Here is a 10,143-nt window from a genome sequence, read left to right on the forward strand (position 1 = left end):
CCGTAACTAGGGAGGAAGTTTTAATCAGAAAATCTGCCCAGTTACTGAAACCATGATTACCAAGTGGCATGATTAATAGGAGAACTAACCCCAGTCTCTGTTCCACTTAGGTCAAGCAGTCAAGCACACACATTTTCAAGTAGGGGAAGCAGGGTCCCAAAGGCCACACAGCACTTCTGGCTGGATGGACCCCAACAGGTTAGGTGTTTCAAATTCCTTGTCCACATTCTTATCCTTTGATTAACTTTACTTATGATATATATTGCAGATACCTTCTTTGCCCAATCGCCTGTATTTTAATAGGTTCTTTGGATGAAAATAAAATCAATAATTTTCCTCCTTATGGTGTAAGACTTTAGGGTCTTATTAAAAATTTCTTCCCCATCCTAAGATAACAGAGATATTCTTGTACCTTTTCTCCTATTATCTGTACAGAGTTCTTTCTCCTTATAGTTCCTTAAACTTTCCAAACTCACCTTTCTGTATGTCATGAAGTAGAGATCCAGTGTAACTCTTTCCTATCTGTTGATTAGTTTTCTTAATGTCATCTTACAAGCCACACATCCTTTCTCCGCCTCTCTGTGGGACCATATCCATCAAAAGGCAAGGTTCCATGTGCAGATGGATTTACTTCTGAACTCAGTAGATCTATAGGTCTAGCCCTGTGTGAGCAGCATGTAAATAGGGAGAACATGTTAATTTCTAATAGGCAGACTCCTCTCTTCTATACATAAAAAATAATTTTTGGTACTCATGAACTTTTATTCTTCCATATTTGACTTCTAAATTTGTTGATGTCCCCTAAAATTTATATTGTAATTTTTTTGGAATTTAATGAAAATGACAAGTGTAATCTTTAATACTTGGCCCTGGATGCGACATGCAAACTAAGAACTATTTCTTGCATTGACTACTAATTACTGAGGAATAAATGTTTATGCATAGGGACTGGGAATTATCTTTGGAATATAAACAGGCTTTTTGCTTAACCTACAATTGCAGCAAAAGGTGCAGTATTGTGAGCATGTCTCTATCACCATAAAATTATGGTATTTGAATACCACTTTATGCAGTTTTTTTCATGTACAAACACAACCGCAAACAGAAGCTCCCCACTTCCAAGATTCTGTGGCCGCTGATCCTTTCCACATAATGTGAGCCCCATGGACAAGCAAGTTCTTTCTGATGTGCTCAAAGCCTTAATTCTGGACCAAGAGATCAAAGATACACTTTTGCGGGTGTGTATCCACAGTTATCTAAATATTTATTTCACTCTGGAGGCACAGTTATTTAAATATGACTGTCTATACAAGACAGGACTATCACACAAAGACAGATCTCTATCTCTAGGAACAAATATTTGGGAAATGCCACCATGGAGGGGTATTAGCCAGAAGATACTTTGCTCTAAATAGGGTTGGCTTGGTGAAAATTTTGTGGCAGCCGCATCTGCCTTGAGTACCAATCTTCTATACAGATACCTGTCGATTTCCCATGCATGTGTTCACCCTCCCATTTTTCATATTCCTGCCCTGATCATTTGGGTATCAGGAAGGAACCTAAAACTCATCCAGATCAAGGTGTAAACTATCCATAAGGTGAGTGGGTGGCTCTCCGAGCGATATTTGCATTCGAACAGAAATCCAGTCTCAAACTAAAGATAAGCTTCTGCAAAGTGGGCAGTGATCCCTTCCGAAGCCCCTAAAATTATGTCACATTCCATTTATGCACAACCTCAGCTTTAGAACAAAGGAGAGGATGGCAGCAAAAACAAAACACTCTGCTGGCTAGACTTGCCATTAATTTAAAGAAGTGTACTGTGACCAGTTTGTAGTGACTACAAACTCACCGTGTCACTTGCCTTTCGGCCAGTCCAGCAGGCCAGCTTTGCTGTGCGACTGTGGGGCTGTCCATGAATGGTCTGGAGGCTCTCGCTCCTCTCCCCCCTCCTCTCCTCCGGGCCTTCTGCAGGAGGGTGAGGAGGAGTCTGAGACAGAGTTCCAGGAAGGCTGTGTGACCCACCCGAGCACGTCCTGGCCTTACTGGCTCAAAGCCCATCCAAGAGAGGGGAACTCCGAGGGTCAAACCCTTGGAACTGTCCTACGTAATTACAGCTGCCTATAAAAATATATCATCTGGAAGGTATCTGGCATTCTCAAAGGAAAATTTTGCTTTAGTTCACGTTTCTGAAAAGTAACCAGTCACAGAAGTGGCTCCTTCCAGTTAAGTCAGTAAATTTGGAAGATTTGGAAAATTTGGAAGTGGCTTCACTACTACAGTAGTTCAACTGTAAGAAATATGATGGTTGTTTTGGTTGAATTTCACTCAATGTGATTCAACTTAAGCTTTGAAAAAAAGCTTAGGTCAACAGTTAGTCAGCACCTTGGTTTCTGCCAAGTGTGGACTGAATTTTCCAAAGCCAAGTTGGGGCTGGAAAGAGCCAACGGGAAAAAGAGAGCAAGGGGTCATGCTGAGTTCAGCTCAGGATTTGGGGCGTGCTTTCCAAAACTCTGGCATTCCATGCTGCCCATGGATTAAGCAGGGCCAAATGATTAACAAAAGTGTACGTATGTGTGTGTATTGGAGACACAGTCAATCATTTCAAAAACGCCCTGACCGACAAGAATGCATTTCTCAACCATGGATCAAGGAGAAAATGATCACACTTCATAGCAGATTTTGGACATGCATTGCTTGCTTTTGGTGAAAGTACCAGAAAATTAACTGTGGGGCTGAACAACTTCTACTCTGTCCCTTAAAGATAAAGATAATGGCTTGTTTTGATTCCCTAACGTGTAGCACAATGCCCAACACATAACAAATGCTTAGTTAATATTTGTTAAATGATGGAATAACATTAACAGATTAATATAGGGGAGCAACTTCATAATCTGGCTATGCTATGAGGCTCCTCAGTGAAGAAGGATGTGCAGATGTAAGTGCAATCGAAGAAAAGGCCTTCTAACTTATAGCCATCATTTCTGTGCTTAGAAACCACAGCGCAAACCAAATAAAGCCACATATTAGTTTGTCACACAAGATAGGTACCACCTAGCATTGGATCCAAAGGAACGTTGTTATTTAGGACAGAGTGAGGAGCAGAAATCGGCAGGAGGGAAAATGTCTGGGTCCTTAGGGCACAGAAGAGAGAGGAAGGCACTTTAAAGGAAAAAGGGATTAGAATGCCTAAGAGGTCAGAAGAGATAGTTCTAGGCCAGTGGATAATGGTTAAGCCTTCGTGGATATTCAGACTTCAGCGCCTGCAAGACTATGAGAACAGGTGGGCTTCCAAGACTTATAACTGTCTAGAGAGCAGTAAGCAAATGGTCTTGTTTTTATTGAAACATTTAATACAATGCAACATTAAACAAGAGGAATGGTATGGGAAAGAATGAAACTTATAGACAACACATCAAATTTACTCTCACCCCGATAATTCTTCTCCTTTTTTCCCATTAGATGTTGACAAGGAAGCTCTTGTCTTGAGTGTTCCTGCCCTGTTTTTCTACCACCTCGGCTCCTGTGATCAAGGAAATGGATGAAAAGGGGTTTTAAGTGGAAAGCCAAGGGCCTTGGAGACTCATATGTGGATAATAAAACTCTGGGGGAAAAATCAGAATCAGACATGATTGGGGAGGGATAGGGCTTTCTATCCCTTTCTCTATCCATTCTTCCCGTCCTTCAGTTGGTGAGGGACTGTTAAGCCTGCTCTGTAGCTATGTGACGAGGGGTGGTCATGACCAGTGGAGGAATCCCGTTGTTGACGGGCCCCACTTGAGCACTGTAAGGATGTGACTTTGCCTTCACACATTTCAGCCAAGAAAGGCAGTCCTCAGCCTCAAATGGACCTACGTGGGTCTTGTTGGGCTTTATTACAGGCCTTTTGCAACTCTGTGCTTGATCTCATTTGTCTAAAACGGCACAGCCATTGCTTTTCTGGGGTCTTGGCTCTTCTCTGGCCCCCAGGCTTCAGGGACCCATATCTTTTCTGGTTACCCCTCCCCCACCACTCCACTGCTCCCAGAAAATCTTTTCCTGGACTGGGAAAATTCTCTCCATCCAGCTTACTTCATCCAAGACACTCCGCTTGTAAATTCTCTTTTTTCTCTCCTCCACACTTCTAAATTTCCTCGTGGGTTCACATTTTGTGAAATAAAGCCTGGACATGATTGCTTTGGGTTCTGCTACAGACTTCTCCAAAACCAGTGAAACAGAGCCAGCTACTTGTTTGAAAGAGGGAAAGGAAAGAAAAAATATATAGGGTGAAAAAATCCTCATAAATTAAAGGTTTAAAATATATTTTTTCAAGTACATATGTATTTGTAGGTGCTTTAATCCCAAATAATCATAAAACCTAAAGGCATAAAACTGTGGGCACTTGAAGGAGATATTTATAGACAGATAGGACTTACGAGGTCCCTCAGATGCTAGTATATGTGAATTTAAAACTAGCCCTAAGTACGATATCCTTGACTATTTGGTTTGCTGACTAATATTTCATGCCATCTCCCCAGAAGTTGATCTTTCTTTATTCCTGACTTCCTTCCATCTCTTTTTTGATTTCCTAATCGCAGGTTCTGGTGGATCAGATTTCTTTACCTATTTCTTCTACCATCTTTGGCTTGTTTGTCTCGAATCTCTTAAGCTTACAATCTTTTACAAATCTTACAAAAAGTTTAAAATTTATTTTAAAATTTCTCCCTCTCTGCTGTCTTCCTCTCTCCAGATCCATAAATGACTCCAGCTCTTAAAACAAAAACAAAGCCCCCCAAAATCAAAAAACCCTCTGCTGCCCTCTTGTGGCCATCTTCTGATAAGCAGGCATGCCCCCTCAAAATTAATAAAACTAGTTGGCAAAATGGTTGAGGAAATTTGGTGAGATTATTACCTGCCTCCCAACCCGTGGGAGTTGCAGTCAGGACATTAACCTGAAGTCACAGCTACACTAGTTCTTTGATTTAATTTGATAGACTCAATTAGCTTCTTGTTGCTGGTAGCATATTAAGCAGTTTCTTTTTTCCTGTCTCCATCCCAAGGTTTAGAGTCAAGGAAGAAAACAAAAGCATTTCTTCATTAAAAATGTATGAAGCCACTGCTTGTGGAGAGCAGACACCTCACTTTGGAACAGGGCAGATTACCACTTGGTGGACTGTTACCAGGTGGGATCTGAATGGTCGTTCTCTGGTGTCCAGACTGACCTTGATTTTGGGCTTCCGGGAGTTACTGAGGGCTAAGTTTGCTGCTGTTTTTTTTTTTTTTTTTTTTTACCTGGGTCATAAATCTTCCTTTTACTTATTATTATTATCATACAATAACACATTTATTTGTATACACTTTAGGAGAAGCAGATAGTGAAAGAAAGACAATAAAAAGCTCCTTGTAACTGTCAGCGGACCGCCGGCATGTGGATGGTTTGCAGTGCATCCTCCCACACGCATGCATATTTCCATGCATATCTCCAAAAAGACATATCCTGCGGCAGATACGGTTTTACATCACTCTTTTCACACAACATTTCGCAAACACCTTTCTATGCTATGACCCATAATTTCCACCAACCTTTCCAACTTGTGAAGACTTTGTCCTACTCACATTAGTGCCTTTCACTGGGCTTTCCTTTGTGAAGACAGGAAGATCAGGAAGGCATCCCCTTGATGGGCTCCTTGTCGTCATTCAAACCTCAGCTCAAACGCTGCCACCGTAGCATGTAGTCTCCCCTAAGCCCTCAGTCGAGGGAGCCCCTTCGACATTTGGCATTCCCTTCATGCCCCGTGTCCTTTCTGATCTGAGATGATCTCGCTCACTTTTTGGCTTGTTTTAGCTGCTCCCCTAGCAGCACGTAGACTCCCAGAGAGCTGAGACTTATCTTCTTTACACTCTATCGCCAGGGCTTAGAGTAGTATATGATGCAAAGAATTTGGTGAGGCAATATTTATTGACTGACAGAATTCATTCTATGGCTGGACTATCATGCTTAAGCAATTTCTTATTGTGGAATATTTAGAGTGTACCCAGTGTTTTAATATTTTTAACAGCACTATAAGAACGTCTTTGTTCACTTGGACGTTTCTTTTCTCCTCCCAACATTAAACTGAAACATTTTATGGAGTACTTGGGTGGCTCTGCTGGTTGAGCGGTCATGATCTCATGGTTTGTGGATTCAAGCCCTATGTGGGGCTCTATGCTAACAGCTCAGAGCCTGGAGCCTACTTCGGATTCTGTGTCTTTTTCTCTCTCTGCCCCTCCCCTGCTCTTTCTCTCTCTCAAAAAATAAACATTTAAAAATTTGTTTTAAAAACACATTTGAAACATACAGAAAAAGTAGAAAGGATAGTGAAATGAGCCTTTCATCAAGATTACATATTTGCTAATACTTTTCTACTTTCTCACTTTGCACTTTTTTGGGGATACCATTTATAAATTAGTTGCAGACTTCAATGTACTTCGCTCCTAAATGTTTCAGCATGCATTTCCTAAGTACATTCAGGGTGCCTGGGTGAATGAGTTGGCTAAACATCTTACTTTGGGTTGGGTCATGATCTCACGGTCCCTGAGTTTGAGCCCCACATTGGGCTCTGTGCTGACAGGTGGGAGCCTGGAGCCTGCTTTGGATTCTGTGTTTCCCCCTCTGCCTCTTCCCTGCTCATATTCTGTCTCTCTCTCTCTCTCAAAAATAAATGAAAATTAAAGAAAAGAATAAGTACATTCTCCTAAATAAGAACAATGCAGTTAGCACATCTTACTAATAGTAATTAGTAATTTGCTAATGTAACCTGATAGCCCATGAGCAAATTTCCTCAATTACCTTTACAAATATTTTAATAGCTGTCTTATTCATTTATATTTTTGAACCAGGGTCAAACCAATTTTTTATTTATATATCTGTTTGTACTTGATTTAGAAGAATCATTCTGAATTTTTATTATTTATTTTTAAATGCCATTGACCTTTTTGAAGAAACTAGATTAGTTTTCTTATAGAATTTTCCACAGAATCTGTTTGCTCATTTCCTCATGGTGTCATTTACCTTGTTTTTGTTTCTCCCATCTTTCCTGTCACTGAAAGTTAGATCTAGATATTTGCTTATTCAATTATAATGATCACTTATACTCATGATTTTTTTGATGTTAAAAATTTTTCCAATTGCTTATTAAGCTACTTTCTCTACCCATTTTTTTCTTTTATTTCTTGAGAGACAGAGAGAGACAGTGCGAGGAGGGGAGAGTCAGAGAGAGACACAGTATCCGAAGCAGGCTCCAGGCTCTGAGCTAGCTGTCAGGACAGAGACTGACACGGGGCTTGAACCCACGAACTGTGAGATCATGACCTGAGCCAAGCCGGACGATTAACCGACTGAGCCACCCAGGCACCCCGCACCTGATAATCTTTAAGTGTGCTTTTGCTGTCTAGCACAGAAATGCATCCTAGCCATGCCTTGTATTTTCCCATTATACCTCCTTCACCAAGGAGCATTGTTTCTTTTATAGGGCACAAAAATTACTTGAAACCAAAAATCTAGGTGCTGTATTTGCTCATTATTATATGAGTGCTATTGCTACAAGGAGTTTTTCATGCGCTAAACTACTATATATATAGTAATATATATTATTACTATATACAATAGTATATATGTAAAATTATAGTATATATAATTATAAAATTATATAAAATTATAAAGTATAAAATTATATATATAATATAAATATATAAACATTTTCAATTCCAATCTATATTATAAGTTTTTCTTAAATTATTTTATATTTTTATTTTATTTATTTATACATTTTTTAAATGTTTTATTTATTTTTGAGAGAGAGAGAGAGAGAGAGAGAGACAGCATGAGTAGAGGAGGGTCAGAGAGAGAGGGAGATACAGAATCTGAAGACAAGCTCCAGACTCTGAGCTAGCTGTCAGCACAGAGCCCGACGAAGGGCTTGAACCCACGAACCATGAGATCATGACCTGAGCTGAAGTTGGACGTTTAACTGACTGAACCACCCAGGCAACCCTCTGGTTTTATTTTAAACACTCAGCAACCAAAATATACCAAGGGAAATCCAGGGTGGGATCTCCTAAGTGGGTACCAGGGAGGGTGGAAGGATGTTGGAAGTACACACACATGTTGGAATTCATGAAGTAGGTGAGTTGCTGATACAATTGTTTTATCTTTAGAACACATGCGTTCTAATGAATTATTGTGAGATCAGTAGGACTATGGTCTTTTTCAAGGGGCGCCTGGGTGGCTAAGTTGGTTAAGGATCTGACTTCAGCTCAGGTCATGATCTCGCATTTGTGAGTTCGAGCCCCACATCAGGCTCTGTACTGACAGCTCAAGAGCCTGGAGCCTGCTTCGGGTTCTGTCTGTCTCTCTCTCTCTGCCCCACCCCTGCTCATACTCTGTCTCTCTCTCTCTCTCTCAAAAATAAAGAAACATTAAAAAACAAACAAACCTGTGGGCTTTGGGGCTCCTGGATGACTCAGTCAGTTGAGCGTCTGACTCTTGATTTCAGCTGGGGTCAAGATCCCAGGGTCGTGGGATCAAATCCTGCATCGGGCTCTGCTCCGAGCATGGAGCCTGCTTGGGATTCTCTCTTTCTCTTTTTCCCTCTGCCCCTTACCTCTGCTAGTGCGCTCTCTCTCTCTCTCTCTCTCTCTCTCAAACAGCAGTGACAACAACTACAACAAACTGAGTCAATGTCCAAAGAGTTTGAGCTTAGGGGCACTTAGGTGGCTCAGTCAGTTAAATGTCTGACTCTTGCTTTTGGCTCAGGTCATGATCTCATGGTTCTTGAGATCAAGCTCTGCATCAGGTTTCCTGTCAACAGCATAAACTTGCTGAAGAGAGGAGTCTGTCCCTCTCTCTCTGCCCCTCCCCAGCTCATGGTCTCTCTCTCTCTCTCAAAAATAAATAAACACTAAAAAAAAAAAACCCAAAGCACCCCCCAAAGGTCCCACTTCCTAATACCATCATCTTTGAGGGTTAGAATTTCAATATACGCATTTTAGGGGGACACAAACATTCATTTGTTTTCATCTCTGTTTTATTTATGCTCTAACATTTACTATTTCCTTTTGTCTGCTAACTTCAGGCATAGAGTGCTCTTCTTTTTCTAATTCCTTTGGGTGTAAATTTAGATTGATTTTGAGATCTTTCTTTTTTGTTAAGTGTTTATGGCTATAAACTTCCAACTTGGTACTGATTCTGATGCATCTGATAAGTTTTGATGTTTTATTTTCATTTTCATTTTTCTCAAGATATTTTCCGATATCACTTTTGACGTTTTTACCTGACCTGTTAGCTGCTCAGGAGTACGTTGCGTAATATCTACAGAACTGAATTTTGCACTTTCTCCCTATTACTGACTTTAGTTTTACACCACTGTGGTAGGAAAAGATACCTGGTGTGATTTTCATCTTCCTAAATTTGTTAAGACTTGTTTTATGGCCTTATATGTGATCTAAATTTCCCTCTAAACTCTGCTTTTGCTGCATCCATCCATTTTGGAGGTCATGTTGTATTTTTGTTTTATTCATCTCAGAGTATTTTCTATTTTCCCTTGTGACTTCTTCTTTGACTAATTCATTACTTAAGAGTATGTTTAATTTCCATATATTTGTAGATCTCCAAATTTACTTCTATTATTGATTTTGAATTTAATTCCACTGTGTTGGGGGAATATACTTACATGATTTAAGTCCTTTTTATGGAGGTTTGTTTTATGGACTAGCAGATGGCCTCCTGGAGAATGTTTCCTGTGTGTTTTAGGAAAGAGTATGTTCATTCCATGTAGTGCGCGGGCAGGCGTCACAGAAGCAGGGACGCGAGGCTAAGGGAATGAGGAAAAGAAGAGAGAATCAAAGGATGGGAACGGGAGGGACAACAGGAGCGGTGCCCAGATTGCCGCTTTATTTCTCACATGCAAGTAGTTTTATACAAACAGCCACCGCTAGAGAAGGGTTTTTTCTAGACAAAACTTTTTCTGTTCTCACAGTTATTGTTACAACATTTTCCTGGGAACTTTACATCCCTTCTTATTGTTATTATAAGAGTGCCAAAGTGTGAAGGACATTTGTACAATAACATCTCAACTCAAGAAGCTTGAAGGACATCGGTGCAATAACATCTTAACTCAAGTGAATTAA

The 10,143-nt window shown here is 40.3% G+C and overlaps 1 long non-coding RNA gene across 1 annotated transcript; it reads right to left on the reverse strand.

The window, feature by feature from the left end:
- Positions 1–1,941: 1,941 nt before the first annotated feature.
- LOC115300233 lies at positions 1,942–9,823 on the reverse strand. The gene is made up of 3 exons (XR_003912561.1): positions 9,687–9,823; positions 3,429–3,520; positions 1,942–1,965 (listed from the first exon to the last, which is right to left on the reverse strand). It is a non-coding gene; the product is annotated as an uncharacterized LOC115300233 (long non-coding RNA).
- Between the last annotated feature and the right edge of the window lie 320 nt (positions 9,824–10,143).

Source organism: Suricata suricatta, chromosome 8 (assembly GCF_006229205.1).
Source record: "Suricata suricatta isolate VVHF042 chromosome 8, meerkat_22Aug2017_6uvM2_HiC, whole genome shotgun sequence".
Taxonomy (NCBI): domain Eukaryota; kingdom Metazoa; phylum Chordata; class Mammalia; order Carnivora; family Herpestidae; genus Suricata; species Suricata suricatta.